A 16,164-nucleotide genomic window follows, 5' to 3' on the forward strand; every position below is an offset into this window, starting at 1 on the left:
TATATATATACTTTTTTCTCATTAGCATGTTTTGACGAGGGGCCCCACCTGTCATTTGGTGGGGGTGTGGGCCCCATGTGCCACTCATGCGGGGGTAAATCTCCCCCTGCCCAAACCACACAAAGAACAGGGGGGTTAATCCCTCTAAGAAAACCGTCTAGGGGCAGCCGAGACCAGACCGAGCTGGCCATGCCTAGGCGCTCCTGGCAGATGTGCCTGCGCCACGGAGAGGAGGCGGGGGGAGCGACAGCGGCGGTGCGAGGTGTGGGTGCACGGGAGCGTCCGGCACGGCCAGCGCGCCACCGACGGTTGGGGCCCACGACAGCATGGGCTCCGGACGACGCTGGCATGGAGGTTGCGATAGCGCGCGGTGGAGGGAGCACGCGAAGTGGCGAGCGGGTGCGGCGCACGGGGCAGCGCCGATGATGTGGTGGCTGGCGGCACATCGACGGTGGTGGTCGCAGGAGGAGGGAGGTGTTGGGGAACGTAGTAGTAATTCAAAATTGTTTCTACACTTCACCACGATCCATCTAGGAGAAACCAACAACGATCAAGGGGTAGAGCATCTTCATACCTTTGAAGATCGCTAAGCGGAACCGCTGCTATGAACGTGGTTGATGGAGTCATACTCGTAGCGGTTCAGATCACGGAAGATTCCGATCTAAGCGCCGAACAACGGCGCCTCCGCGTTCAACACACGTGCAGCCCCGTGACGTCTCTTACACCTTGATCTAGCAAGGAGAGAGGAGAAGTTGAGGGAGAGCTCCAGCAGCACGACGGCGTGGTGACGGTGGAGCTGTGTGGTACTCCGGCACGGCTTCGCCAAGCGCTACGGAGGACGAGGACGAGGAGAGGTAGTGCTACACCGAGGGAGAGATCAACTTGTGTGTGCAACCCTCCCAAACCCTTGGGTATATATAGGAGGATGGGAAGGGCTGGTCAGCCACCCTAGGGTTTCCCCTAGGTGGTGTGGCGCACCCTAGATGGAGGGGCGCCGGCCGAAAAGGAGGAGGGGTGGCGCCCTAGGGTTTGCTGACCTATGCGCCTTGGGCCAAGGTGGGTGGCGCACCAGACCATCTAGGGGCTGGTTTCCATCCACTTTTGGCCCACGTGGTCTTTCGGGGCTGGTGGCCCCTCCCGGTGGACCCCCGAAACCCTTCCGCTCGTCCCGGTACAATACCGACAATCCCTGAAACATTTCCGGTGATCAATTCTCCACTTCCTATATATGAATCTTTACCTTTGGACCATTCCAGAATTCCTCGTGACGTTCGGGATCTCATCCGGGACTCCAAACAACCTTCATTAACCACATACTATTACCACTACAACTCTAGAGTCATCGAACCTTAAGTGTGTAGACCCTACGATCTCGGGAACCAAGCTCACATGTCCGGGACACCTCTTCGATCAATAACCAACAGTGGGATCTGGATACCCATGTTGGCTCCCACGTGTTTCACAATGATCTCATCGGATGAACCACGATGTCGGGGATTCAATCAATCTCGTATGCAATTCCCTTTGTCTATCGGTATGACACTTGCCCGAGATTCGATCGTCGGTATCCCTATACCTTGTTCAATCTCGTTACCAACAAGTCTCTCTACTCGTTCCGTAACATATCATCTCGTGGATAACTCCTTAGTCACATTGAGATCATTGTGATAATGTATTATCGAGTGGGCCCAGAGATACCTCTTCGTCACATGGAGTGACAAATCCCAGTCTTGATTCGTACCAACCCAACAAACACTTTCGGAGATACCTGTAGTGCACCTTTATAATCACCCAGTTACGTTGTCATGTTGGATACACCCAAAGCAACCCTACGGTATCCGGGAGTTGCACAATCCCATGGTCTAAGGAAATTATACTTGACATTAGAAAAGCTTTAGCAGACGAACAATATGATCTAGTGTTATGCTTAGGATTGGGTCTTGTCCATCACATCATTCTCCTAATAATGTGATCCCGTTATCAATGACATCCAATATCCATGATCAGGAAACCATGACCATCTATTGATCAACGAGCTAGCCAACTATAGGCTCACTAGGGACACATTGTGGTCTTTGTATTCACACATGTATTTTGGTTTCCAGTTAATACAATTATAGCATGACTAATAGACAATTATCATGAACTAGGAAATATAATAATAACCACTTTATTGTTGCCTCTAGGGCATATTTCCAACGGTCTCCCATTTGCACTAGAGTCAATAATCTAGTTACATTATGATGTATCGAACATCCATAGAGTTCTGGTGTTGATCATATTTCGCTCGTGGAAGAGGTTTAGTCAACGGATGTGCGACATTCAGATCCGTATGTACTTTACAAATATCTATATCTCCATCCTGGATGTATCCATGAATGGAGTTGAAGTGGCGCTTGATGTGCTTGCTCTTATTGTGAAACCTGGGCTCCTTGGCAAAGGCAATAGCACCAGTGTTGTCATAAAAGAGAGTCATCAGGCCCGACGCACTGGAAATCACTACTAGGTTGGTGATGAATCCTTCCTCCAGACTCCTTCCTGTGCTAATTCTGAAGCAGCTATGTACTCCGCTTCACATGTAGATGCCGCCATGACGCTTTGCTTGCAACGACACCAGTTGACTGCCCCACCATTCAAAATATACACGTATCCAGTTGCTGACTTGGAGTCTTTCAGATCTATGTTGAAGCTAGCATCACCGTAACCGTTTACAACAAGCTCTTCGGCACATCCATTAATCAGAAACATATCTTTAGTCCTTTTCACGTACTTTAGGATATTCTTGACCGTTGTCCAGTGATCCACTCCTGGATAACTTTGGTACGTCCCTACCATACTTATGGCAAGGTTCACATCAGGTCTGGTACACAACATCGCTTACATAATAGAGCCCATGGCTGAAGCATAGGGGACGGTACTCATCTTTTCTCTATCTTCTGTCGTGGTCGGGCGTTGAGCTGTGCTCAACCTCACACCTTGTAATAAAGGCAAGAACCCCTTCTTGGCCTTATCCATATTGAACTTCTTCAATATCTTGTCAAGGTATGTGCTTTGTGAAAGACCAATGAGGCATCTTGATCTATATCTATAGATCTTCATGCCTAATATGTAAGCAGCTTCTCCAAGGTCCTTCTTTGAAAAACTCTTATTCAACTAGGCCTTTATGATTTCCAAACGTTCTATACCATTTCCCATAAACAATATGTCATCCATATATAATATGAGAAATGCTACAGAGCTCCCACTCACTTTCTTGTAAATACAGGCTTCTCCATAAGTGTGTACAAACCCAAACACTTTGATCACCTCATCAAAATGAATGTTCCAACTCCGAGATGCTTGCACCAGCCCATAGATGCAGCGCTAGAGCTTGCATACGTTGTGAGCATTATTAGGATTGACAAGACCTTCCAGCTGTATCATATATAGTTCTTCCTTAAGAAAGACATTCAGGAAAGTCGTTTTGACGTCCATTTGCCAGATCTCATAATCATTAAATGTGGCAACTGCTAACATGATTCGGATCGACTTCAGCATCGCTACAGGTGGGAAGGTCTCATCATAGTCAATCCCTTGAACTTGTCGATAACCCTTAGCGAGAAGTTGAGCCTTATAGATGACCACATTACCATCCACGTTAGTCTTCTTCTTAAAGATCCATTTATTTTCTATGGCTCGTCGATCATCAGGCAAGTCCACCAAAGTCCATACTTTGTTCTCATACATGGATCCTATCTCGAATTTCATGGCTTCAAGCCATTTGTCGGAATCCGGGCCTGCCATCGCTTCTTCATAGTTCAAAGGTTCACCGTTGTCCAACAACATGATTTCCTTGACAGGGTTGTCATACCACTCAGGTGCGGAACGTGTCCTCGTGGACCTTCTAGGTTCAGTAGCAACTTGATCTGAAGTTTCATGATCATCATCATTAACTTCTTCTCTAGCCGGTGCAGGCACCTCAGAAACAATTTCTTGTGCTGCGCTACTCTCTGGTTCGAGAGGAGGTATGATTACCTCATCAAATTCTACTTTCCTCCCACTTACTTCTTTAGAGAGGAACTCTCTCTCTAGATAGAAGGTATAGCCAATAGTTTCCTTAGGGTATCCTATGAAGACGCATTTTTCCGCTTTGGGTTTGAGCTTCTCAGGTTTAAGTTTCTACACATAAGCATCGCAACCCCAAACTTTCAGAAACGACAGCTTAGTGTTCTTGCCAAACCATAATTCATACAGTGTCGTCTCAACGGATTTAGACGGTGCCCTATTTAAAGTGAATGCGGCAGTTTCCAATGCATATCCCCAAAATGATAGCGGTAAATTAGTAAGAGACTTCATAGATCGCACGATATCCCATAAAGTGTGATTATGACGTTCAGATACACTGTTACGCTATGGTGTGCCACGCGGCGTGAGTTGTGAAACAATTCCACATTTTATTAAGTGCGTGCCAAATTCGTGACTCAAATATTCTCCTCCACGATCAGATCGTAGGAACTTTATTTTCTTGTCAGGTTGATTCTCTACCTCACTCTGAAATTGCTTGAACCTTTCAAAAGTTTCAGACTGACGATTCATTAAGTAGACATACCCATATCTTAAATCATTGGTGAGGGTGAGAACATAACGATAGTCACAACGAGCCTCAATACTCATTGGACCGCATACATCGGTATGTATTATTTCCAACAAGTTGGTTGCTCGCTGCATTATTCCGGAGAACGGAGTCCTGGTCATCTTGCCCATGAGGCATGGTCCGCATGTGTCAAATGATTCAAAATAAAGTGACTCCAAAAGTCCATCTGTATGGAGTTTCTTCATGCGCTTGACACCGATATGACCAAGGCGGCAGTGCCACAAGTATGTGGGACTACCATTATAAAATCTTACATGTTTTGGTACTTACACTATGAATATGTGTAACATCACGTTCGATATTCATCAAGAATAAACCATTGACCAGCGGGGCACGACCATAAAACATATCACTCTTATAAATGGAACAACCATTGTTCTCAGATTTAAATGAGTAGCCATCTCGCATCAAGAAAGATCCTGCTACAATGTTCATGCTCAAAACTGGTACTAAATAACAACTGTTAAGGTTTAAAACTAATCCAGAAGGTAGATTTAGAGGTAGCGTGCCGACGGAGATCACGTAGACCTTGGAACCATTCCTGACGCTGTCGGATTTCGAACACCTCAAAACCCTAAAGATTTGAACTCATGGGCGTGTTCAAAGATCTCTCACGAACAAACCTCGCCTAGCACGCTACTCGATGGGAACGGCAAAGAGCTCACTTGATTGTGAGGGAAACACAGAACACAACAATTTACCAAGGTTCGGATCGTCACGAAGCATAAAACTCTACTCCTGCTTTGGTGGATTGCTTCTCGTGGAGGTTGGTGGATGAACTAGTATAGTGTTCTTCGTCCTCCCGAAGCTTGGTGTCCTTACTAGTGTAAAGATGGGTGAATGAATGGTTCGGGCCCCTGCCTACGAATCAACCTATTCTCTATTTATAGTGGCGGCCCTAGTCCTCTTCCCTTATCGTTTTGGTGGGAAGGTATACCACAACGGCCAATTTCAAAGGGGGTAGGGGAACATTCTTCCCCTGTCAAAAAGTGGTCTTCACCTGCAAAGTAACTGACAACGCCACAGGCGCTGGCTCAGGGATGACGTTCGTCCTGCCTGCAGGCGGCCAAGGTATTGTTGCACCAGAATGGAAAACTTTAGAAGATGCCTTGGGAGTCTGCGTTCGTCCTTGCCCCCTTTGCACCAAAGGGGAATGTGCTACGTCCTGATGTCCGTTGCCCGCCTGTCCTTCCCTTGCGTCATCCTTTACTCCTGAGGTCGGGCCTCGCCTCAGAATATCCGCTGCTCCGGAGGGGTCCTGAGGGGACCTCCTTCCGGTCTGGATGTCGTTCCTCCTCGTGAGGCTTGGCCCGTTGCTACTACAACAAAAGACCTTCCAACGGCGCCAGAAATAGGAGTGTTGATTGATACTCCTCAGCAACGGCACCAGGAATCCTTCAGATGCGGCTACACCTTAAGGGACTTCCTAGGCAAGTATGCAAAGGATTTCCCCCGTGGCCTTGGAGCCTTGGGTTGGTGTTCCTCGAAGCGGAAAGGGTGATGTAGCGTAGCGGTGGTAAGTACTTCCCTCAGTTTGAGAACCAAGGTGTCAATCCAGTGGAGGAGTATCTCAAGATCCTGCACAAACACAAAAACTTGCTCCCAACGCTCTGAAGGGGTTGTCAATCCCTTATAGATTGTTTGCCAAGTGATAACTGAAAGCAACAAAGTAGCAAAGCAAAGTAAAAGCGGAGGTGTAAACGATGGATGTGAATAGACCCGGGGGCCGTAGTGTTTACTAGTGGCTTCTCTCATGAAAGCAAGTAGACGGTGGGTGAACAAATTACTATCGAGCAATTGATAGAACCGCGCAAAGTCGTGATGATATCTATGCAATGATTCTTTCTATAGGCATCACGTCCGAAACAAGTAGACCGATACTTTCTGCATCTACTACTATTACTCCACATGTCGACCGCTATCCAGCATGCAACTAGTGTATTAAGTCCATAAGAACAGAGTAACGCCTTAAGCAAGATGACATGATGTAGAGGGATAATCTCAAACCAATGATAAAAATCCCATCTTTTTACCCTTGATGGAAACTACTTGATGTGTGCCTTGCTGCCCCAACTATCACTGGGAAAGGTCACCACATGGTAGAACCCAAAACCAAGAACTTCTCCCATTGCAAGAATCATAGATCTAGTTGGCCAAACAAAACCCAAGACTCCGAGAGACTTACAAGGATATCAAATCATGCATATAAGAAATCAGCAAACACTGAAATATATATCATAGATAATCTGATCGCAAATCCACAATTCATCGGATCTCGACAAACACACCGCCAAAGAAGATTACATCGGATAGATCGCCATGAAGATCATGGAGAACTTTGTATTGAAGATCCAAGAGAGAGAAGAAGCCATCTAGCTACTAACTATGGACCCGTAGGTCTGAAGTGAACTACTCACAAGTCATTGGAGGGGCGATGATGATGAAGAAGAAGCCCTCCAACTCCAAAGTCCCCTCCGGCAGGGTGCCGGCAAGGGTCTCCAGATGAGATCTCGCGGAAACGGAAGCTTGCGGATTTGGAAAAGTATTTTCGAGGCTCCCCTGATTTTTTGTGGAATATTTGGGAATTTATAGGCCAAAGACCTAGGTCAGGGGGCGGCCAGGGAGGCCACAAGCCTGCCCACTGCCGCCTCCCCCCTGGTGGCAGAGTGGGGGCTTGTGAGCTCCCTGGAGCCCACCTGGCTTGGCCCAAAATCCCCCTGGTCTTCTTCCGTTCGGGAAAAAATCATATCCGGGTTTTTCTTCCGTTTGGACTCCGTTCCAAAATCAGATCTGAAAAGAGTCAAAAACACGGTAAAAACTGGAAGTGGCACTTGGCACTGAATTAATAAGTTAGTCCCAAAAAGATATAAAAGGTACATAAAACAACCAAAGAAGACAAGATAACAGCGTGAAACCATCAAAAATTATAGATACGTTTGAGACGTATCAAGCATCCCCAAGCTTTAACTCCTGCTCGTCCTCGAGTAGGGAAGTGATAAGAATGAATTTTTGATGCTTTCATGCTACCTAACATAGGTGTCCTTTGTAATTCCTCTTATGTGACTTGAATGTTCAGATCCATTAGATTCAAAACAATAGTTTGCTATTGATGTGAAAACAATAATAATTCAAGAAAACTAGCAAAGTAATCATGAAGTCTCAAAATAACAAGGCCAAAAGAAAATTATCCCTACAAAAGCATATAGTCTGGCTATGCTCTTTCATCATTGCACAACGAATCTAAATCATGCACAACCCCGGTATTGGCCAAGTAATTGTTTCACACCTTTACTTTCTCAAACCTTTTCAACTCTCACGGAATACATGAGCATGAGCCATGGTTATAGCACTATAGATGGTGTGGAATGTAGTGGAGGTTACAAGGCAAAAAAGGAGAAGATAGTCACATTAACTAGGCATATCAATGAGCTGTGGAGATGCTCATCAATAGATATCAATGTCAATGAGTAGGGATTGCCATACACATGATGCACTAGAGCTACGAGTATGTGAAAGCTCTTAAAGAAAACTAGTGGGTGTGCATCCAACTTGCTTGCTCACGAAGACCTAAGGAAATTTTGAGGAAGCCTATCATAGGAATATACAAGCCAAGTTATATAATGAAAATGTCCCACGAGCTATATGGTGGTGACGAAACGAGACTCTCAATCATGAAGATCATGGTGCTTAATATGCACAAGTGTGGAAAAAGTGGTAGCATTGTCCCTTCTCTCTTTTTCTCTCATTTTTTTATTTTGGTGGGCTCTTTGGCCTCTTTTTTTTCTTTTTTTGTGGGCTTCTTTGGCCTCTTTTATTTCCTCACATGGGACAATGCTCCATTAATGATGATCATCACACTTTCAACTCAAGACTTAGAGTAATGATGACTCTATATGGAATGCCTTCGGTAGTGTACCGTGGCAATGATCTAGCATGGCATAGACATTAATGGAAACATCATGCTATCTATCTTACGATCATGCAAAGGCAAAGTAGACGTGGTGGCACATGTCATGGTAGTAGTTGCATGGCAATATATCTCGGAATGACTTTGAAAAAGCCATAATAGGTAGGTATAGTGGCTGTTTTGTGGGAGGCTAATGGTGGGTTTTGTGCACCGGCGAAAGTTGCACGGATGACAATCAATAGACTAATCGTGCTCAGATTTCATCACATAGCGGTTCACCATACGTGCATGCTACGGGAATCACTAACTTCAACACAAGTATTTCTAGATCCACAACACCTTACTAATATAACTTCAATATTACCACAACCACAACTCAAAACTAATGGAGATGAATCAAACTTCTCTAACTATTAAATGCACATGAAGGTGGAAGTTTTCGTATCCCTTTGGATAACAACCCCTTTTGAGACTACTTCCAAAGCATAGATCATCTACCAACCCACGCACCTATGCACTCTAAAAGATATAAGTGAAGCACATAGAGCAAAAGTATCTAGCTCAAAAGATATAAGTGAAGCACATGTGAGCTGAATTGTCTACCGAAAGATATAAGTGAAGCTCGACAAAATCACGGTGTGTGCTTATCTCTCTCTCTAGGTGTGCAGCAAGGATGATTGTGAAACAACAAAAATAGAACACTCCTACGATACAAGACACTCCAAGCAAAAACACATAACATGTGGTGAATAAAAATATAGCCCCAAGTAACGTTACCGATGGATTGAAGACGAGAGAGGGGATGCCTTCCCGGGGCATCCCCAAGCTTAGGCTTTTACGGCATCCTTGAATATCTTGGGGTTCCTTGGGCATCACCAAGCTTGAGATCTTGCCAATCTTTATCTTTTTGTGCATAAGAACTTCACCCAAAACTTGAAAACTTCACAACACGAAACTTAAAAAGAAACTTGTGATAACATTAGTACAAGAAAGCAAACCACCACTTCCTTAGGTACTGTAGCAAACTTAAATTCTACTTGTGGTGATGTTGGGTTACTGTACTTTCAATCTTCCATGGCTAATACCCCCCAATACTATCCATAGTTTCATCAAAATAAGCAACCAACACAACAAAAACATAATCTGTTAACAGCAGACCAGTCTGTAGGAATCTGTATATTTCATATATCTCTGGTACTTCAAAACTTCTGAAACATTACGAAGGTCTGAAGAATTTGCGTAGCAATCTGCAACAATAAGAATCAACTCAAAAGATCTTACAGAAAGAAAAAGAAAATTCTTTTCGTGAGCAGAAAGTTTCTGTCTTTTCCAGCATGACCAAACGATCATCCCCAAGACTAATCATAATAGTTTTGCTTGGCACAAACGATAAAGAAACACAAAAAACACTATCATAACAGAATTATGAAAGTGTGGAAAACACAAAACAGAAAGAAAAGGATAGATTCGTTGGGTTGCCTCCCAACAAGCGCTTTTTCTTAACGCCCTTAGCTAGGGGAAAGTGATGGAATCACGTATAGTCATCTTTGGTGCTCAAACCATAGGTAGCCCTCATCGTAGATTCATAAGGCAATCTTATTTTCCTTCTAGGAAAGTGCTCCATGCCCTTCTTTAAAGGAAATTGAAATCTAATATTCCCTTCCTTCATATCGATGATAGCACCAATAGTCCTTAGGAAAGGTCTACCAAGAATAATGGGACATGAAGGATTGCAATCTATGTCAAGTAGAATGAAATCCACGGGTACATGGTTCTTATTTGCAACAATAAGAACATCAACGATCCTCCCCATGGGTTTTCGACAGTAGAATCCGCAAGATGCAAATTAAGAGAACACTCTTCAATCGCATGAAAACCAAGAATATCACATAAAGACTTTGGAATCGTGAAAACACTAGCACCCAAATCACACAAAGCATTGCACTCATAGTTTTTGATCTTGATATTGATAGTAGGTTCCCACTCATCATGAATTTTTCTAGGTATAGAGACTTCTAGTTCAAGCTTCTCTTCAAGAGATTTCATCATAGCATCTACGATATGCGCGGTAAAGGCTTTGCTTTGGCTCTACGCATGTGGAGAGTTTGCAATGGATTGCATCAAAGAAATGCATTCAAACAAGGAGCAATTATCATAATTGAATTCCTTGAAATCCAAAGTGGGAGTTTCATTACTACCCAAAATTTTGACTTCTTCTACTCCACTCTCCACACCTTTATCATCAAGATAGGTGGACTCCGAGTAATTGGGGCGTTTTTCAACCAAAGTGGATTCATATCCAGCCCCTCCATAAGTAGGTTTGACATGCGAAAACAAAGATTCAAGAGGAGACGCACCAAACAGTTTAAGATCTTTGTGATTTGCATCACTAGAATGCACCCTTTTAAACCATTCATGTCTAGCGCGAATTTGGGCGGTTCTTTCTTTGCTCTCATTCATGGAGATACGCATAACTTTAAAAGTTTCATCCAAGTTGATCTTGGGAGGAGCGCATCTAACTTTCAAAGCATCAATATCACAAGACATCCTATCAACGCTCTTAGCCTAATCGTCTATTTTGAGTAGTTTTTCCTCTATGGACGCATTGAAAATATTTCGGGAGTTGATGAACTCTTTGATATTACTCTCTAGATCAGAGGGTATTTTGTTGTGATTTCCGTAAGTGTTGTCGTAGGAATTGCCATAATTGTTAGAGGACTTACTAGGAAAAGGCCTAGGAACATAGTTTCCTCTAAAAGCATTGTTGTTGCCAAAATTCTTCCTACCAACAAAATTCATGTCCAAACTAGCGTTGCTAATCTCAATCAAAGAAGATATTGGCATGTCATTAGGATCTATGGTAGTGTTTCTACTAGCAACCAAATTCATCAACTCGTCCATCTGAGCACTAAGCGAGTTAATCTCTTCTATAGCATGCACCTTTTTGCTAGCAGGCGACCTTTCAGTGTGCCACTGAGAGTAGTTGGTCATGATATTGACTAGCAGTTTTGTAGCGTCTTCTAACGTGATTTCCATGAACGTTCCACCTGAGGCGGAGTCCAAGATATTGCGAGAAGCGAAATTCAATCCAGCGTAAAAGATTTGTATAATCATCCACAAACTCAAGCCATGAGCGGGACAATTTCTAATCATCAGCTTCATCCTCTCCCAAGATTGTGCAACGTGTTCATGATCAAGTTGGTTGAAATTCATGATATCGTTACGTAAGGAGATGATCTTAGCGGGCGGAAAATACTTGGAAATGTAAGCATGTTTGCATCTATCCCAAGAATCGATACTATTTTTAGGCAAAGAAGAAAACCAAGTTTTTGCTCGATCTCGCAACGAGAAAGGAAAGAGTTTCAACTTAATCACGTCATTATCCACATCTCTTTTCTTTTGCATATCGCAAAGCTCAATGAAGGTATTGAGATGGGATGCGACATCTTCACTAGGAAGGCCTGAGAATTGCTCTTTCACAACAAGATTCAGCAAAGCTGCGTTGATTTCATACGATTCCACACTAGTGGCGGGAGCAATCGGAGTACTAATAAAATCATTATTATTAGTGCTCGAGAAGTCGCAAAGTTTGGTGTTTTCAGACATGATGTTTTCAACAAACAAACAAGCACACAAGCAAGCAAGAAACCGGCAAAGGAAAACGGCAAGGGCAAAAGAAAACGGCGAAGGAGAAAGGCGAATGAAAACGACAAATGTGAAGTGGGGGAGAGGAAAACGAGAGGCAACTGGCAACAAAAGTAAATGCAAGAGAAGAGTTTGTGAGACCTACTTGAATATATCTTGATTTCTCCTCCCCAGCAACGGTGCCAGAAATACTTCTGCTACTGTAACAAAAGACCTTCCAACGACGCCAGAAATAGGAGTGTTGCTTGATACTCCTCAGCAACGGCACCAAGAATCCTTCAGCTGCGGCTACACCTTAAGGGACTTCCTAGGAAAGTATGCAAAGGATTTCCCCCGTGGCCTTGGAGCCTTGCGTTGGTGTTCCCTCGAAGCGGAAAGGGTGATGTAGCGTAGCGGTGGTAAGTACTTCCCTCAGTTTGAAAACCAAGGTATCAATCCAGTGGAGGATTATCTCAAGATCATGCACAAACACAAAAACTTGCTCCCAACGCTATGAAGGGGTTGTCAATCCCTTATAGATTGGTTGCCAAGTGAGAACTGAAAGCAACAAAGTAACAAAGCAAAGTAAAAGCGGAGGTGTAAAGGATGGATGTGAATAGACCCGGGGGCCGTAGTGTTTACTAGTGGCTTTACTCATGAAAGCAAGTAGACGGTGGGTGAACAAATTACTGTCGAGCAATTGATAGAACCGCGCAAATTCGTGATGATATCTATGCAATGATTGTTTCTATAGGCATCACGTCCGAAACAAGTAGACCGATACTTTCTTCATCTACTACTATTACTCCACACGTCGACCGCTATCCAGCATGCATCTAGTGTATTAAGTCCATAAGAACAGAGTAACACCTTAAGAAAGATGACATGATGTGGAGGGATAATCTCAAACCGATGATAAAAACCCCATCATTTTACCCTTGATGGCAACTACTTGATGTGTGCCTTGCTTCCCCTACTGTCACTGGGAAAGGTCACCACATGGTAGAACCCAAAACCAAGCACTTCTCCCATTGCAAGAATCATAGATCTAGTTGGCCAAACAAAACCCAAGACTCGGAGAGACTTACAAGGATATCAAATCATGCATATAAGAAACCAGCAAAGACTCAAATATATATCATAGATAATCTGATCACAAATCCACAATTCATCGGATCTCGACAAACACACCGCCAAATAAGATTACATCGGATAGATCTCCTTGAAGATCGTGGAGAACTTTGTATCAAAGATCCAAGAGAGAGAAGAAGTCATCTTGCTACTAACTACGGACCCGTGGGTCTGAAGTGAACTACTCACGAGTCATTGGAGGGGCGAGGATGATGATGAAGAAGCCCTCCAACTCCAAAGTCCCCTCCGGCAGGGTGCCGGGAAGGGTCTCCAGATGAGATCTCGTGGAAACGGAAGCTTGCGGCGGCGGAAAGGTAATTTGGAGGCTCCCCTGATTTTTTGCGGAATATTTGGGAATTTATAGGCCAAAGACCTAGGTCAGGGGCGGCCAGGGAGGCCACAAGCCTGCCCACCGCTGCCGCCCCCTGGTGGCGGAGTGGGGGCTTGTGGGCTCTGTGGAGCCCACCTGGCTTGGCCCAAAAGCCCCCTGGTCTTCTTCCGTCCGGGAAAAATCATTTCAGGGTTTTTCTTCCGTTTGGACTCCGTTCCAAAATCAGATCTGAAAAGAGTCAAAAACACGGAAAAACAGGAACTCGCACTTCGCACTGAGTTAATAAGTTAGCCCCAAAAAAGATATAAAATGTACATAAAACAACCAGAGAAGGCAAGAGAACAGCGTGAAACCATCAAAAATTATAGATACGTTTGAGACGTATCAACCCTCACGAGGGCCTTGCCTTGAATGATGCTAGGCCCGTTTGTCGGGTTAATGAAGTGGGCCAGCTCTGGGCCGCAAGCAGGCAGGTCTGGGTACCCCCATTCCCAGAACGCCGACAGTAGCACCCGGGCCAAAGGCGCGCCTGGGTTGGCTCTTGGCGAAGCCTTGAGGGTGCCCTAAAGCGTCGCGGGCCCTATTTACTTGCGGGCCAGGCGACACATGTGTCCAGCAGCCATGTGACGACGCTCTTGCTCCTCGAGGCGTCCGGGGTGCGCCAGGCCATTACGGCACGATCTCCAAGAACCACGCAGGCCATCATTCCTCTCGTTGAATGGCTGTGGTGCGGCCTGACCACACCCAACGGCCCTCGCTGACGTGACCGCTCGGTGGACAAGTGAGGCGACGGGGGCGGTAGCCCAGCTCGTGGCGCTAGAGGGACGTGCGATGCTCACGCTCCCACGATGGTTGGTGGCCGCGGTTCGTCTATAAATATGCCCACCCCTGGCAAGGGGGAAGCACCACAATCCCGAGCTCCCTCTTTGCTTCCTTTGCTTCACCGCAAAAAAAAACTTCTTCTCTCCTTCGCTCCTCGTCTTCATGGCGTCTCCCGGAGGTGATCTTAGCCGAGGGAAGCGCGCGACGCCTTCTGCGGCTTCGTTCGTCCCCGGGGGCAGCGATGGAGGGCCCTCCGAGTCGACGCACATCCGCCACCGTTGGGCCCTGGGCGACGAGTAAATCCCTCGTTTGCGTCTCATCTCCTTGTTGTCCCATCTACCGCTTGTCGGTTGATTTTTCCTTTACTCAAGAGCGCCCTCACCCAAGAAGCTTAGGCTATGAGCTTAAGGAGGAGGTGGAGGGGCTGTGGGCTTAGCTTGCGAGTGCTGAGGCCGCCCTCAAGGCCACTGGCGAGGGCGAAGCGGAGGCCAAGGGTGAGCTGACATCACCGCGGGAGCAGGTCCATGAGACGACTGACGCCGCCTTGGCCGCCAAGGACGAGGCGTCGTTCGCTCGGATGATGGCGTCCCAGCGTGCCAAGCAGTTCACGGGCATCGCCAGCCCGGCGGCTGACACGACGCGCCGATTCGCGGGGAGGCCCTGGCGCTGCCGAACATGAGCAGCGACGGGGGCTACCTCGCCTTCTTTGACAAGGTGGTGGAGGCGCTGGAGGGCGACATCTCCCGGGTGGAGGAGGAGAGAGCGTCCAACACGCGCGAGCTTTTGGGCCTTGCCTTGACGCTTGTCGTCTCTAACCTGCGCCGCCTTGTCCCGGAGCTCGATCTCCAGTGCGTCGGCGAGCCGGTGCCCGAGGAGCCCCGACGCCTTCCGCGGGACGAGGTGCGCCCACATGTGGACGCCCTGGTGGAGCGGTACATCCTGGCGCCTGTCTCCAGCGAGGAGGAGGGCTCCGACGCCGAGCCCACAGGCACCAAGGGCGGCGTAGGCGGCCTCTCCCCATAGATGTTCCCCAGCTTCCGCTTCCTTCGCCTGTAACGTCAGGCCAAGAACTCTGCCCTGTTGGGCGTTAAACTTTTTTCATTACCTTCGTCATTCTCTGTTTTTTCCTTTTGCTCGTGTGTCGATGGCTCGCTTGCTGGTAGTCGTTGCGGTTCGGCTTCCTTGCACAGGGCTCATCGCTGCCCCAGCCATCTATCCTGGGTAACGGCGGCCAGGGCCAACAGGAGGCCCAGTCCTACCGAGGTTCCGCCCGTGCCGCTGAATGCTTGGTTAGTGGCCTCCTTCCTCGCCGCAGCTAAATCCTTAGGCTGTGTAGCCTTTCCTTAGTATGCATGTTTTTAATTCATTGTTAGTCTAACGTGAAACCAGATGGTCCCGGTCTGGGCCTGCGGGGTACTTAGCTCGTGGGTTTGCGTTGGTCTCTTGCGTATCTCCTCATAAGTAGCTCCTGTTTTGCAGGTGGGACGGGGTGAAGACCCTTTCGGCACTCTATGTCTACAGGTCCCGGTCCCGCACATTTCCCTGCCTCCGTAAGGCGCAACCCGTTACCAAGGTTTTTCCTTATCGGGCAAAGCCCCGGCGCCGCAGGTGCCGACGTGGTCGACACCTGGGTGGCCGAGTGGCTTTGCGACCAGTAAGGCCCCTGAGGCTTGATGCTCAGGAGCCCCCTTGACACTCAAGCCGCTCTACGTCGAC

This window comes from Hordeum vulgare, chromosome 4H, assembly GCF_904849725.1.
Source record: "Hordeum vulgare subsp. vulgare chromosome 4H, MorexV3_pseudomolecules_assembly, whole genome shotgun sequence".
Classification (NCBI taxonomy): Eukaryota; Viridiplantae; Streptophyta; class Magnoliopsida; order Poales; family Poaceae; genus Hordeum; species Hordeum vulgare.